The sequence below is a fragment of the Strix uralensis genome, chromosome 5, assembly GCF_047716275.1.
Source record: "Strix uralensis isolate ZFMK-TIS-50842 chromosome 5, bStrUra1, whole genome shotgun sequence".
Lineage (NCBI taxonomy): Eukaryota > Metazoa > Chordata > Aves > Strigiformes > Strigidae > Strix > Strix uralensis.
The window spans coordinates 44,628,334-44,643,659 of record NC_133976.1 but is presented as its reverse complement, the minus strand read 5'-3'; the positions used below and the strand labels follow the sequence as shown (position 1 = coordinate 44,643,659).

Genomic DNA, 15,326 nt, shown 5'->3' with positions numbered 1-15,326 from the left:
AGTTGACTCAGCAATTCTCAAGTGGGATACAATGTGTATTTCAAGATGTCATCCTTTCACAAGATCTGTATACAACACTTGAATTCGATACAGAAAACTTATTTTGGATGTTTTTATGCTACTAATTTCTAGACACATACCCTGATCTGTAAACCTCAGAGTAGATCAGAAGGGCTGGCTGTGATGCCTATGTGAAACACAACTCAATCACTGCTAACCTGTATTTGAAAAGAGAAGGGAACTCCTGGATTTCACTGAAAATTACTTACATATGAGTAAAACATCCTCCCTCCCTGTAAAGAGTTTGTAATCCAAGAAATACCCAATCAGGGAATTTACAGATTCAAAAGAATACCCCCAGACACAAGTTATGTAGAAGATCCCCCACCAAGCATCTGTACCTCTCAAAATGTGGTATGAAAGGCCAGGAAGGGCTGCTGAGTTCTGTTGCCACCACCCAACTGGAAGGAAGAGATCCTCTGAGAAGTGGCAGAACGTGGCCTTATCACAAACACAGCTGTATGCTTGAACATTATACCTTTTCAAATTTTCCATGGACAAAGAGTTTGAATCAGCTTTCATTTTATTCAAAACAATTTATCCACAATGCCACTGTTAACTTTTGATCTCAACAAATTTATTTTTTTCCCAAAAGCTGGATTAATAGCATATCCTATGTCATTGTCAACAAAACAGAGTGAAAAGAGGTTTTCAAATGGTGTTGTCAAATTGCAGGTTGCTAATACACAATAGTAAGTGAAGTCTTACACAGACAAGCAGAAGAGTAGGATGGGAAAGTTAATGTAAAAATTACCCAATTCAAAATAATGTCTTTCCTGTCCTTCCTATTTACGAAGCATGTATTGATTTGTAATGGAAGCAGCTGACTCATAAACACCAAACTGACTGAATAACGGGCAGGTTAGCATTATCTATCCAAGTTCCTCATGCCGCTGAAGAACAAACATGCCTGAGCAGCCATAAGCATGAGCCTGCATTATACACATACACATGAATATGTTTCTCACATTTATAATATTCTCCACAAAAGAACGCAGGACAGAGCCCTGCAAGATTGATTGCCTTCCATGCTGTTTATGAATGACAATAAAATGCACATTTTAAAACAATGTTCACTTTAGCATGATTTGAATCTCTCTCTCTTTCAACAGCACATACAAGGAATGTATTAATCTAGAAATAACCACGTGGTTGCTAGGGGAAAAAGAAGCAGAGTAACACACAGCAGTAGAGAGAGAGATTGGAAAGATTTATTTTTAAACCTGTACATTACTGTGTTACAAACAACCATTTATTACAAAATGAGTTTGAGCTTACAAATATGTCAGGCCTACCCTCGTATATGAATTACATACAGTTTTTCAGCAGCAGAATGAAAATTTGCAGCCAACACCCTTCACATGTAACTAGTTTGTGATGAAACAATTTGCCAGTCTTATTTAACTGTCGTTATTTGCTGCAGTACAAGCAAATTCCAACTGATGCAGGTTAGACTTCTGCTGTCAAATAAAAGTAGTAACACCTGTCTTTCACAAAATAAACTAAAGCTAGTGTGCATCTTCTCTGCCAAACTAATCACATATTCTAAAGATGTCCATGTGCTGTTATGCATCTCTCCTCCTGTCCCTGAAAAGTAGAGCTGCATTCTCTACCTCTATGTAGGTAATTTCTCCAACAAACCACATTTTAAAAAAAAAAAAAAAAAAAAAAAGGCATTCAGGGTTACAGAATGGAAAGGAATCCCATTTCACTGCCACCATCTGTTCCTAACATGGAGATGGAACGGTGTGACAAGATGGAAGCTCTCTCTCTTGTCTTCACTTGCTCCCCCTCTAACTTCTTTTAGTACTATTCCAGTACACTTTAAACCTTACTTACAAAAGCCAATATACCAGATGTCCTTGATTGTCCCACCTGCTGGCTGTGCCGATACCATAATTGATCCTCCTGTCTGTCCTCTCTTACACACACATATACATAAAAAAGGCACTGGGCAGTGTGACATGTCCTCTCTTGGACATTGTCCAGTGTATGTGAGGAGTGTTTGTTTCAGAACTTTTTATTTTAGTTCTAGCTGCACAGCTTCATGTGCTTTGGTCGGGAGGTTTCCTGTTGACAGTATCATAACAACTGATGTGGAAGCCACCACACAAGCAGGACCTGGTATGGGAAGTGAAATCTTAGCTACTCGATATGAGTTTCCTCTGCATCTTCCTCACCCGTGCTCCGATCATCAGGGATATGGTTTTCACACAGCTGTACCCACCTTGCTTTTTCTTTCATACAAATTTTTAAATATGATATGCTCAGGAAATCCCAGTTTCTATCTCTGCTTCTCCTGAGAATCAGGCCACACCATGCAGACTCTTCTGTGGTACACAGCATAACTTAAACTTGCTTACTGCTTCTATCAAAGACTATTGACAGTCTATCATCAGTAAGCCAAAAATACTTTTAGTTTTCCCACAATATAAAGCAGATCGCCACTGTTCTTCTGATCAAGTCAGATGCCCTGCCAATAAAACATACAGGTTTCTCTATGTCATCTTCAGTCAACACCGAATCTGGCTGCTCAGACCGAGAGTTAGAAAGTCAAAGCCCCACAACAGGATCATTGTGCACATATAGCACTGTACAATCAAGAAATATAAGTTAAAAACAAAATGTGTCTTGCAAACAAACGTTGTACAAATAACACTCTGCATACACTGGAACATAAAAACTATCAAAATTTCCTATTTTTCTATGATATATTTAGGTCTTACCCCAAATACTCCCAATATGTATATGTAAGTACACCAGGATGTATTTATTGTCCAATTTAATTATCCACAAGTACAGACCTAAGTCATTTATATAAAATGTTCTACATACAAATATCCAGTATTTTCAGTCATTTAAATTGGAAACTACAAAGCAAGAGTTATGCCTACAGTTGCTTGTATTTATATCCCTAGTTCTTTAATGACAGATTTCTTTTACAGATGAGATCAAGTTCTACTTGTTTGCAATTCTATACTTTTTCCCAGCTGACTATCCTTATCTGTAGACAACAGATTATTATTTCCTTCTTTGCATTGACTTCCTATCCCCATCACATCCCCCAGACCCTGAATAGTCCACTTATGGCAGCTATGAAGAGAGATAACCATGGCAATTAGTAATTAACAAATTATTCAGAAAACTCTCTGGAAAAGGGAACAAAGAAACTCACGAGTGAACAAGAAAGATCTGTCTTGGTTCATTCCTTGTTTGCACAATGATTTATTTGGTTTTGTGAGCATGTTTGCCATGCTAAAGCTGCTTTTATCATCTCTGTTTCTTGAGATATCTGAAAAGCTAAGTTTGATGCAAAGACTTGATGGATGTCTGCCTAACTAATGCTTGTAGCTATTACTTTGTATTTTCCTTCTTTATTACATTTTCAGAATCAAAAGGAGATAAGCATTATCACGAGCTACTGTTATCAATATCAAGGAGACATACACACAAAAGATGTTTGAACAAAATGAAATTCTACATGTCAGCAGTACACAAGCTGCTGTTGGAAAGTGCCAGATAATTAAATTTTAGAGAGAACTGTAAATTTTGGACCTCTCATAGTGATGAGATCTGTCACACAGATAAGAATTTGTCTTTTTAAAATATACAAGGTTTCATATCGTATCTTTTTTTAATGAGAACAAAATAAACCAGTTGTTTGTGCCAACAGTTCCAACCAGTTTGTCATGCTGTAAAGGACAATGTATCACTCTGATTGGGCCACCACCTTTCTGACACTGAGAGACAGAAGTTACAAATAATAAAGGAGGAATTGGTATTCAACCAGTTTACCAAAGAAATAGCGTGAGAACAACAGAGCATGAATTTATCTCAGGACAGTGTCCTAACCAATGGTCCAGAAAACAGGCAGCCCCAAAAAGAGGTGGGCACCAGATCTGCCTGATTCAAACTGGAGACCTGGCTGTCCACCTCCAGCTTGCCAGCCGAGAGCCTGCCAGAGTCTGGGGCTTGCCTGCTCTCTGGCACCCATTTCTCTCTCTTCCAGGTTGCACGCATCTGAGACATACAAATTTTGGATTCAAAGTGATACAGAAGGCAAATATTTGTGAATAGTTTAGAGGAAGGAAAATAATTTTAATTTTTTTCTTTTCAGTGCCACATATGAAAGCTTACAGGCAAAATTCTGTCACACCATGATCTGCGCAATGAACTTGTTGCATTGCATGACAGATGGGCTCCAAATTGTAGCGTGACAAAAAAAACCCAAACTACTTCTTTGCATTTGTAGCACAAATTTTCAGCCATACTTAATATCAGTATCAAAAACATAACATAGAAAATAACTTTGTATCTACCATAAGCACAGGTGTGCTGAAAAAAAAAAATTCCTTTAAATACATGATGGGATTTATTCTGTTTATACTTACAAAGGCATTTAGAAAGAAGAGGTCCCATGCAATCAGTATTGGTCTACTGCTGGAAAACAGGTGCCTGTGTGATCCGGTTAGGAAAAAATCCCTCAAGTTTTCAATCAGCTTGAGAAAATGCCGTTTGCTTTCACCAGCTCCTTAAACTTGAGAAGCAACTTGGTGTATGGAGCACAGGTGCCCCAGCACTGGCAGCGGGGGCCTCTGTGAGAGGAGGCTGGGGCTGCCCTGTGCTGGCTCCAACCGACCCCCTGCAAGGCACAGCTGAGCCCCTCAGACAAGATGGTGGCACCTCTGGGAAAGTGCCTGGCAGTGAGGAGTGAGGGAAGAAAGTGTGAGAAACAGCCCTGTAAGCACCAAGGTGAGGGAAGGAGGAGGGGGAGAACGTGCTCTGGGGGCTGGAGCAGAGATTTCTCTGCAGCCCATGGAGGAGACCATGGTGACACAGTTGTCCGCTGCAGCCTGTTAAGAACCCCATGCCACTGCAGGTGGATATGCCCCGAAGGAGCTGCAGCCCATGGAGATCCTGTGCTGCAGCAGTTCTGGAGCAGTCACTGCAGCCCATGGAGGACACCATGGTGGAGAAGGGGACAAATGTGAGAAGGAAGGAGAGACCAACTGTTATGAACTGACCTCAACCCTCACTCTCCACCCCCCTGCACTGCTCAGTGTGGGAGGCAGGAGAGTTGGGAATGAAGGAGTCAAATTGAGCCTGGGAACAATGGAAGAGAGTGTTTTAGTTTTGTCGTTGTTCTTCACCATGCAAATCTATTTTAATTGGCAATAAATTAAATTAACCTTCCTCAAGTTGAGTCTGTTTTGCCCATAACAGTAATTGGTAAGCCATCTCCCTGACTCATCTTGACCCATGAACTTTTCCATCTTACATACTCCCCCTGTCCTGTTGAGAAGGAGGAGTGAAAGAGCAGCTGAGTGGGGGCCTGGCAGCCAGCCAAAGTCAACCCACCATGCTTGGGGATCAAATGTGGGAGCTGATTTTTAGTAACTTGGGTAGTCCAATTGTACAAAAGTGACTGAAGTTCATTCTTAATTACAATGCTAAGCACGCTTCCTAATAGTGAGGTGAGCAGTACTTGCTACACAGAACGTAAAAGGTGGTATCAGCACCCACTGCCCCCAGCCACATTCTGTGAAGGCTCAAAGTTCTGGAGTGGTTTCAGAAGCTGCTTAAACTGATTTAAGGCTTTGCTGCTGCCAAAAGAGAAGAGATCCTGCTCTACTTCCCACATGCACATCACTGCACTATTCCTAGTGTGGCAGCACTAAGACTTTTCTGGCTGAAAACTACTCTGTTAACTTTTAGGGCTGGAACAAAAAAGAGCATCACTTCCAGCAAAAATGTGGTTTTATGCTATCATGAAACTACACCCTTGGACTCTTTCAAGGCTGATGATTCCAATGTACCTCAGAAAATTACTATCCTTATTAGACTTGGACACAGCCACAGATCTTTCCCTAATTTTACACTGGAGTTTATTAAAATGCTCATCCTAATTTATTCAGATGTAAAGATGGTCAGAAATATTCTGTCACCTTTTGGGGGACAATTTGTCACAAAATTTTTTCTATATCACTTGACCAAACCTGTGATAGGATCAGAGGACTTTCTGAACCAAACTAAATTTATGGTCTCCCTAATCTTGTATCCTTTCTGACAAATGACAACAACAATTATTTAAAAAAAATGTGCATGACCTCCTGCATTAGTTATCCAGAATGTAAATCATTCCATGGAAGAATATCCTACCCACTTATCCATTTATTCTGCCCTACATGTGTTTTCATTTCTTCCCTGTAAAATCCTGTAAGAATTTACTGTTACAATTCTCACTGCCATTAAATTCAAAACGGTTTGAATTTTGCCAGCTTCTTGGCTTCATCCTGTAGTTATCTGGTGGGCCTTTTACCCAGCCAGTTAAAAAACCACAATACTCTTCCCCAGGTATGGTGTGCACTTGTAGGTGCATACTTTCCCTGTAAATCTAGTTTTTTCCCCAAGTGGTTTTAGTTTCTTTTTTGCCTGCCAAAAAGGAAAGAAAAGTCATGTCCCCCCCACCACATAAACATATGCAGGAGAATGAGCATCTATTTTCTGACCGTCACTGATGCTGAGATTGACGGGGAGAAACAGCAAGGATTCCAAGTACCACCTATGGCTCAGTGAGCTGACTGTTTGATTGTTCTCATTTTAACAGCTTATGTATAATTGCTGCTGGTTTAGACTGCAACACAATAAATGCAGCACTGTGGGAAGAAAGAAGCCTTTTTTTACACCAGCAATTTTATTCTCTTTCTTATAGGGAGAGTAAGACCTGCATTTCACTGTATTACTTTGTGAAATTTTATTTTCCCCCAAAAAGCCTTTGGTACGTCTGATTCATCCTTCATCGCCAAAACCCAGAAATATCATTGCAGCTTATGTTGCCAGTATAAGACAGCTACTTTCAGCTAAGGAGGTTATACACAGTTTAATAAATTTCAACAAATTAAAGTAATTTTTGTATTTATTGTTCTCCCCATTTTTAATGGATGCATGCAACACAGATCTATGCAAAATTCAATTTTCACTGTTGCTTGATGGTTTACCTTTAAAATGGAAATGATTAAAGGAGGCAAGATGTATCCATCTACAGCCTAGGGATTTTAATTTATCAGTGGAATGTTGGTTCCCAAAAGAGGAATGAAGTGAAGTGTTAGTTCAGAAAAACGAGGTCAAAAATACAGGAAAAAGAAAAAGAAGTCATGCAAATAATTATACTTTCAGAGACAGGTTTACAGTCTATCAACCTTTGCTCTGAGACAACTCTGCAAACTGTGGCAACACTGTTCACCTGTAATTTTGGTGTTCATTGTAACAATGCCTTAGTCCTTGACTGTTGAACAGTCCCATGATAATATGTGAACATCTTTCCAGTCGATAGGACTTTGCTGACCAGAAAATATAGGAACATACTAAAATTATTTAAAAGACAAAAAAAACCCTGGAATAAATTGGGAAAGCATAACTTTTCTCAACCAGTTTAGAGAACACATAGGGTAAGATCCTCTACCTTGTGGGGAGATATTTAACATCGGTTTATAAAGTATTTTCTTTTACTGAGGTATGCCGAGTATAAGCCCTAAAATCAATCACAAGTTTTCTCCATCAGCCAAACTCACTGACTGAAATGGAATTTTATTTGTAGTCCTACATGCTCCATCATGGTTAATGGAGTTTTACAAGCATGAGAATGAAATGGGGATTCCAGGATTTCTTCTTGTTTTCGTAAGTGGGCTAGAAACAAAATACTGCTAAGACAAGAAAAGGGGAAAGGACTTGTGAGAGTTTTGCTATCAACTAGCACAGTTTCTTGAATTAAATGGGGTCAGACCATTAGGACTGGTTGGTCTGGGGCTTCCTGATTCTGGACCTGTACTATTTACAGCCTTCCTCTCTGCTCTGTGGAGATTCCCTCAGTGCTGACCTGAGCACCACTCTGCATTTCTAGAATGTCCAAAGAAACTACAGTGGAAGTAATAGTTCCTGTAATAGGAGAAATGCTTTCATCCTTGCTACTATCAAATACAAGCAAAAAATAACACCAAAATCAACACACCATAAATATTTCTAAATGGCAAGTAGTATTAAAGATAAATTGCATCTAAAATACTTAAAGGAATATTTTTACCAATTTAATGGATTTTTTAAATAGGAAGACTCCCTGTAACACTTAACCATCTGCAATTATTTTGTCTTTCCGTAAGCACTTCCTAATAGAAAGTCTCAGAAGATATTTCTTACTGACTCTTTATTACAGTATCCCTTTTAACACAATTTGTAACATATTATATAGACATCAACAACACTGAGAGACCCGACCAAACAAATTCTGTGATTGAGTGACAGATTAAGAAGCATTTCTAGTTCAGATTTGTGCATTAGATTTTCAGGTTTTGTTGCATCATTAAGTTCCTGGTATAGATTTTTTTAAATTCTCCTGGATTCATTCTTATTCCATTTTTGCTTTAATTTACTTTTCCACTTCATATTTACCTTACAGACAACTTTATTCTATTTCACATTCCTGTGAACCTTATTGTAGCTCATGAGTATATGTGGATAATCTCTTTAGTAGCAATTGACCTCACGGCACGAGACAGTCAAATAGGCATGCAAGTCCTTGAAGCTATTGTTCAAATGGAAATTCAACTTTCAGATCCCAAAACATTTGCTTTCATTTAAATTAGTTTGAGTTATAACATCGGTGACTTACTCCCAGATACATTCATAGACAGTATTTCATATTGTCAAAATAAACTGTCTGTAACTGAGACACACGTGATAGTGAACAGAGATGGAAATTAATTTTATTACTGTGATGAACACACTACTACTACTACAATCAAAATTAATTTGCAAGTTTTGGTGGAACAGGAACAGATGCAAGGGAACTAGAAAATAAAATATTTTTTCAATCTTCTCTTGCTTGTTCCCCCCTTCTTCCACATTCACCACAGAGTTGTACTGTGTTTTATTACTGAAAATAAAAGGTAGCCTTTGGGCAGAATGACAGCCACTGCTAAAGTCACACATTCACACATTAAAAGTTAGTCTTACAACAATCTGCTCTACAACACAAATGAATAGTATTATTCTTTCCAAGTGAGTTATTTTCTTTGGGGACAATCTACCTTGAGGACATACTGCTTTGCATTTTCATGTGGGTTTTCACCTGTTTAGTGAACTTTCATTGAGAAGTGCCCTAACATTTCATTATCTTATAGCTGCTTTTCATTTGACCTGTAAATGATCTCTACTTCCACAAGCTCTCTGTGAAACATCTGCACAAACAGAAAAGCATAAAAAACTCTAACTCAAATGAAGCCTTGAAGCCCTTGAAAGTATAAACAATTGGCACAGGAACTGTGACATGCAAACATAAGTCCTGTAAATATCTTCAGACTATACAGAAACTATTTTCCTCTATTACAAGGAGTGGTTTTAGTGTAATGTTTAACTGCAATTGCATCAAGCCTGGCAATTAGAAGGAATCTTAACAAAACAAGATTGTTTCCCTTACTCTGATCATCCCTGGAGAAAACATCAAAGTGACTGGGTGAAGGTAGACTATCTAGGCTACAGCAAGCAATGTTACTTAAACATATTCAGAAAAGTATCCATGCAATTTTCTAAAACCAGCTTCTTTGATTAATTTCAAATAGTTACCAAGTCAAGAAGTACTGAAACAAAGCTAAAATGGGTAGTAATAAATTTTCACTGTTGACTACTGAAACAAATATTTTCAGATGAAGGAGTAACAGTAGGAGTATAATAAATAAATATGAAGCAGACCATCTTGAGTGCCATCACATGGCGTGTACTGGACAACCAGATGATCAGGCCCAGTCAGCACAGGTTTATGAAAGGCAGGTCCTGCTTGACAAACCTGATCTCCTTCTATGACAGGGCGACCCGCTTAGTGGATGAGGGAAAGGCTGTGGATGTTATCTACCTATACTTTAGTAAAGTCTTTGACACCATTTCCCACAGCATTCTCATGGAGAAACTGGCTGCTCGTGGCTTGGTCGGGTGTACACTTTGCTGTTGTGCTGGTTTTGGCTGGGATACAGTTAATTATCTTCACAGTAGCTTGTATGGGGCTGTGTTTCGGATTTGTACTGGAAACAGTGTTGGCAATACAGGGATGTTTTCATTATTGTTGAGCAGTGCTCACACAGAGTCAAGGCCTTTTCTGCTTCTCACCTCACCCCACCAGCGAGCATGCTGGGGGTGCACAGGAAGTTGGGAGAGGACACAGCTGGGACAGCTGACCCCAACTGACCAAATGGATATCCCAGACCATATCCCAGCATATAAAGCTGAGGGAACGAGGAGGAAGGGGGGAGATGTTCGGAGTGATGGCATTTGTCTTCCCAAGTAACAGTTATGCAGGATGGAGCCCTGCTTTCCTGGAGATGGCTGAACACCAGTCTGCTGATGGGAAGTGGTGAATGAATTCCTTGTTTTGCTTTGCTTGTGCATGGGGTTTTTGGTTTACCGGTTAAACTGTATTTACAGAATCATAGAATCATTCAGGTTGGAAAAGACCCCTGGGATCATAGAGTCCAACCATCAGCCCTACTCTACAAAGTTCTCCCCTACACCATATCCCCCAACATCTCATCTAAACGACCCTTAAACACATCCAGGGATGGTGACTCCACCACCTCCCTGGGCAGCCTATTCTAACTGGCACTTGGCCTTGTTGAAGCTCATCCTGTTAACGTTGGCCCACCGATCCAATCTATCCAAGTCTCTCTGTAGAGCCTCCCTATCCTCATGCAGATCAACACTCCCGCTTAACTTGGTGTCATCTGCAAACTTTCTGACAATACACTCTACGTCCTTATCAAGATCATCAATAAAGATGTTGAACAGAAATGGTCCCAACACCCAGCCCTGAGGAACACCACTTGTGACCGGCCACCAGCTGGATTTAACCCCATTGACCACCACTCTCTGGGCCCATCCATCCAGCCACTGCTTGACCCAACAGACTGTTTTCTCATCCAGGCCATGAGCAGCCAGTTTTCCTATGAGAATTCTATGGGGAACTGTGTCAAATGCTTTTCGAAAATCCAGGTAGACAATATCCACAGCTTTTCCCTCGTCCAATAGTCGGGTCATCTTGTCACAGAAAGAGATCAGGCTGTTCAGGCAGGACCTGCCTTTCATAAACCCATGCTGACTACACCTGATCCCCTGGTTGTCCATTATATGACTTGTAATGGCACCCGAGATGACCTGCTCCATGACCTTTCCTGGCACCGAGGTCAGACTGACAGGTCTTTAGTTTCCTGGATCCTCCTTTCTGCCTCTCTAGTAGATGGGTGTCACATTTGCCACCCTCCAGTCCAATGGGACCTCCCCAGTTAGCCATGACTTCAGGTAAATCATGGACAGCGGCTTAGCGAGCACATCTGCCAACTCTTTCAGCACCCTTGGGTGTAACCCATCCGGTTCCACAGACTTGTGTGCATCCAAGTGGTGTAGCAGGTCTCTGACCACCTCCTCTTCAACTGTGCTGCCCTCATTCTGCTTCCCCTCCCCATCTCCCAGCTCACGAGGCTGGGTGTCCAGGGAACAGCCAGTCCCACTGCTAAAGACTGAGGCAAAGTAGGCGTTGAGTGCCTCAGCCTTTTCCTCATCCTTTGTTACCATGTTTCCCTCTGCATCCAATAAAGGAGGGAGATTTTCCCTAATCCTCGTTTTGTTGTTAATGAATTTATAGAAACATTTTTTATTACCTTTAACAGCTGTAGCCAGGTTGAGGTCTATTTATCTCAACCTATGGATTCTCTCACTTTTATGCTTCTCTTCCCCATCCCATCAGGGGGGAGCAAGCAAGCAGCTGTATGGTGCTTAATTGCTGGCTGGGGTTAAACAACAGCTGGGTGAAAATCTGGCTGGATGGTTGAGCTCAGAGAGTGGTGGTGAGTGGAGGTAAATGCAACTGGCAGCTGGTCACAAGTGGTGTTCCCCAGGGCTCAGTACTAGGGCCAGTTCTGTTTAATATCTTTATCAATGATCTGGACAAGGGGATTGAGTGCACCCTCAGAAATTTGGCAGATGACACCAAGTTGGGAGGGAGCATTGATCTGCTTGAGGGTAAGAAGGCTCTACAGAGGGAGCAATGGGCTATGGCTAATTGTATGAGGTTCAACAAGGCTGAGTGCCAGGTCCTGCACTTAGGTCACAACAATCCCCTGCAACACAACAGGCTTGGGGAAGAGTGGCTGTAAAGCTGCCCTGCGGAAAAAGGACCTGGGGGGGTTCGCTGGCAGCCAGCTGAATATGAGCCAGCACTGTGCCCAGGTGGCCAACAGCATTCCGGCTAGTATCAGAAATAGCGTGTCCAGTAGGACTAGGGAAGTGACCGTCCCCCTGTACTCAGCACTGGTGAGGCTGCATCTCAAACACTGTGTTCAGTTTTGGGCCCCTCACTACAAGAATGACATTGAGGTGCTGGAGCACTTTCAGAGAAGGGCAACAAAGCTGGTGAAGGGTCTAGAGAGCAAGTCTTATGAGAGGCAGCTGAGGGAGCTGAGGTTGTTCAGCCTGAAGAATAGGAGGCTGACGGGAGACCTTATTGCTCTCTACAACTGCCTGAAAGGAGGTTGTAGTGAGGTGGGCATTAGACTCTGCTCCCAAGCAATAGGACGAGAGAAAATGGCCTTAAGTTGCACCAGGGGAGGTTTAGATTGGATATTAGCAAAAATTTCTTCACCGATAGGTTTGTCCAGCACTGGAACAGGCTGCCCAGGGAAGTGGTTGAGTCACCACCCCTGGAGGTTTTTAAAAGACTTGTAGATGTGGCACTTAGGGACAGGGCTTAATGGTGGACTTGGCAGTGTCAGGTTAATGGTTGGACATAATGATCTTAAAGGTCTTTTCCAACCTAAATGATTCTATGATTTCAAATTAATTTTCAAAAGTTGTATCACCAAAACAGAATAGCAGTGAAATAACCTTAGGAAATCCCTAAAAAACACAATAAATAAAAAATATCTGGACATTATTGCTCTATATTAATACAATTGTGACATAAATTTAATTTCTAGCTCCTAAAATCAGAAAGGTCAAAATATAGGATCTAGAACACAAGACTGATATCATAAAACCATCTCCTAATTTCACTGTGCTGTCTACATCACTGGTACAGGAGCTTATGAAATAACTACAGAAGAGATGTGACTGCCTGGTGGAGACTGAGGTTTACAAGCATTAACTCAAATGGAACTCATTAGCTAAAAAGGCACAGAAGACATATCTATAACCTGAGAAATTACAGTAACGTTGTATATGCAACTTCCATTGCTTAAGGTATTCAGAGGCAAAAACATAAGAGCACATACTACTGAATGTAAAAATAAAAGACAAACTTTACTCAGAAGTGATATGTATAGTGGTGCACAATGGCAGATGCCACTGTATATTTTTTTATGATACAAGGCTGCTCAAGTTCATCCATGGATAATGAACCATGACAGCTTGGAATATGATAAAACACAAGTTGATGGTGAGAGAAGGCAAAGAATACAACTACTATCTGAACAGCCAACAAATGCATATAAACTGTTTTTTTTTGTCTTTAGTGTCAGTATTACCACAAAATTATAGGTTCATTAATCTAACAGACTTTACATCAGAACAAGCTATTTCTTTAAATTATTTACTACCTCCATTTTATTTATTGGAAAGCACCATGCATTAAAGCATTTAACAGGGTATGGAAGATAACAGAACCCATGTTTTTTAAAATACCTTATATGATTGGCATCAACGCAGTTTTCACAGGGAAATCTTGAATGAAGGCTCTATCAGTCAGTTTCTAGTTTCTTCACAGCTCAGAAAAAAATCCCTTTTCTTTTCTCCCTTTAAGAGAAAGACATTCCATGTAAACACTTGTCAGTACCTATGCAGCTCTATTTTCTATCTTTGCCCACAAACAATTGCTGCTTAAAAACTCCTTTAATTATACATGGTTTGTTCAGTGCCCTTCACATGCTGATTGCCAGAAGTAGATTACCATGACAGTTAATCAGACTGTTAAGATACACTGGAAAAAAAAAACATGTACAAGTTTTCTTCATCATGGACTCATTTGGACTGTTTTCTTAGTGTGCTCCAATATTACATATTTCTGTAGATTTCATCAGTGAGTCAAGTACAGTGAACTATAGTGATCTCGCACACATTGTAATTTCCTACCGCTGTATCCCACAAGGTTCCTTAACATGCTCAGTGAATTCCTCTGAAACCGAAAAGACATGGATTTATACTTGCAGATTCTTTAACTTGTATATACAACCAGACAATTTCAAAACAGTTTGCATTAACAGGCAAAAGTGATATAAGTCAATTCAATCTTCAGACAAAGAATTCATAACACTATTCAGATTATACGATAGATATTTTTTTTAACCCCCTTCTCAGCTCTTCTATTTTCCTTTTATAGAGTCTCCTGTTCTGGTAATAAGAGAATTCACATCACTTTTTCCCCAAAGCTATCACTAGAAGCTCCAGTGAAGACTGAATGCTTACTGTGCTGGAAGTTGTTTGAACAAGACTGTTAGAGATCTTTAAGACTTTTATAAATCAAATCCCTGAGACAGGCAAAGGATAGGAGTAAAGCTGTGTCAACATATTTGTTCTACAGATGGAAGCTGAGGTACACAAAATTAAACAATATGCTGAATGTCACACAAGGAGTCTGGTTTAAGGAACCTTCTCAGCCTTAAATGTCTTGAATCCTTGCCCAATGCCTTAATCATACACCATAAAAATGTTCTCAGTCTCCATATCTTACATGCAGCACTTCTACTTATTTTCCCTAATAAGAAATACCATCATTATTTCATTTTGCTGGTCTTGGCAATATTTAAAACAGCAAAAATTCTTAGAAATAAAGATTTTATTTGAACAAAAGCATTGCATAATTCAGAAGTTCATTAGAAGTATTTAAAACAGTTTGGAAGATCTAATTTTTCACTACTTAAGTACTAAGAAATCAATATTGTTAACCACAACAGTAAAAACGATGCATTTTCTATAAATGTGGATACGTATAATTTGCCTTCTAATTTTTTAGGGAATAAAGCCCGTATCAGCAAGGTGCACTGCACTGAATTTACAGTCACCAAAGTCATGGGGCAACAAGAATTTACATCATCACACAGTGTGCCTTTTCCATCAGAAAAGAAAAGAAAGGCTAAATCCTTTAAATGACTCCAGGATCTAAGGTTTTAATGAAATAAATATCAGGAAAAGCTGGTTAAAAATGTTCTGGCTTTCACAGTCAACAATTATTTTGT

General features: G+C 40.0%; 1 protein-coding gene across 5 annotated transcripts in view; it reads right to left on the bottom strand.

Moving 5' to 3' along the window:
- SYT1 (synaptotagmin 1) overlaps positions 1 to 15,326 on the bottom strand; it is a 364,659-nt gene that overhangs the window by 265,143 nt on the left and 84,190 nt on the right. For 4 of the 5 annotated variants that reach the window (XM_074870647.1, XM_074870645.1, XM_074870650.1 and 1 more), the window contains exon 2: positions 13,777 to 13,887. The exons of the other annotated variant lie outside the window; for it this stretch is intronic. The gene's annotated coding sequence lies outside the window, so the exon portion shown is untranslated. The remainder of the gene's footprint in view (positions 1 to 13,776; positions 13,888 to 15,326) is intronic. 5 annotated transcript variants of the gene reach the window in all.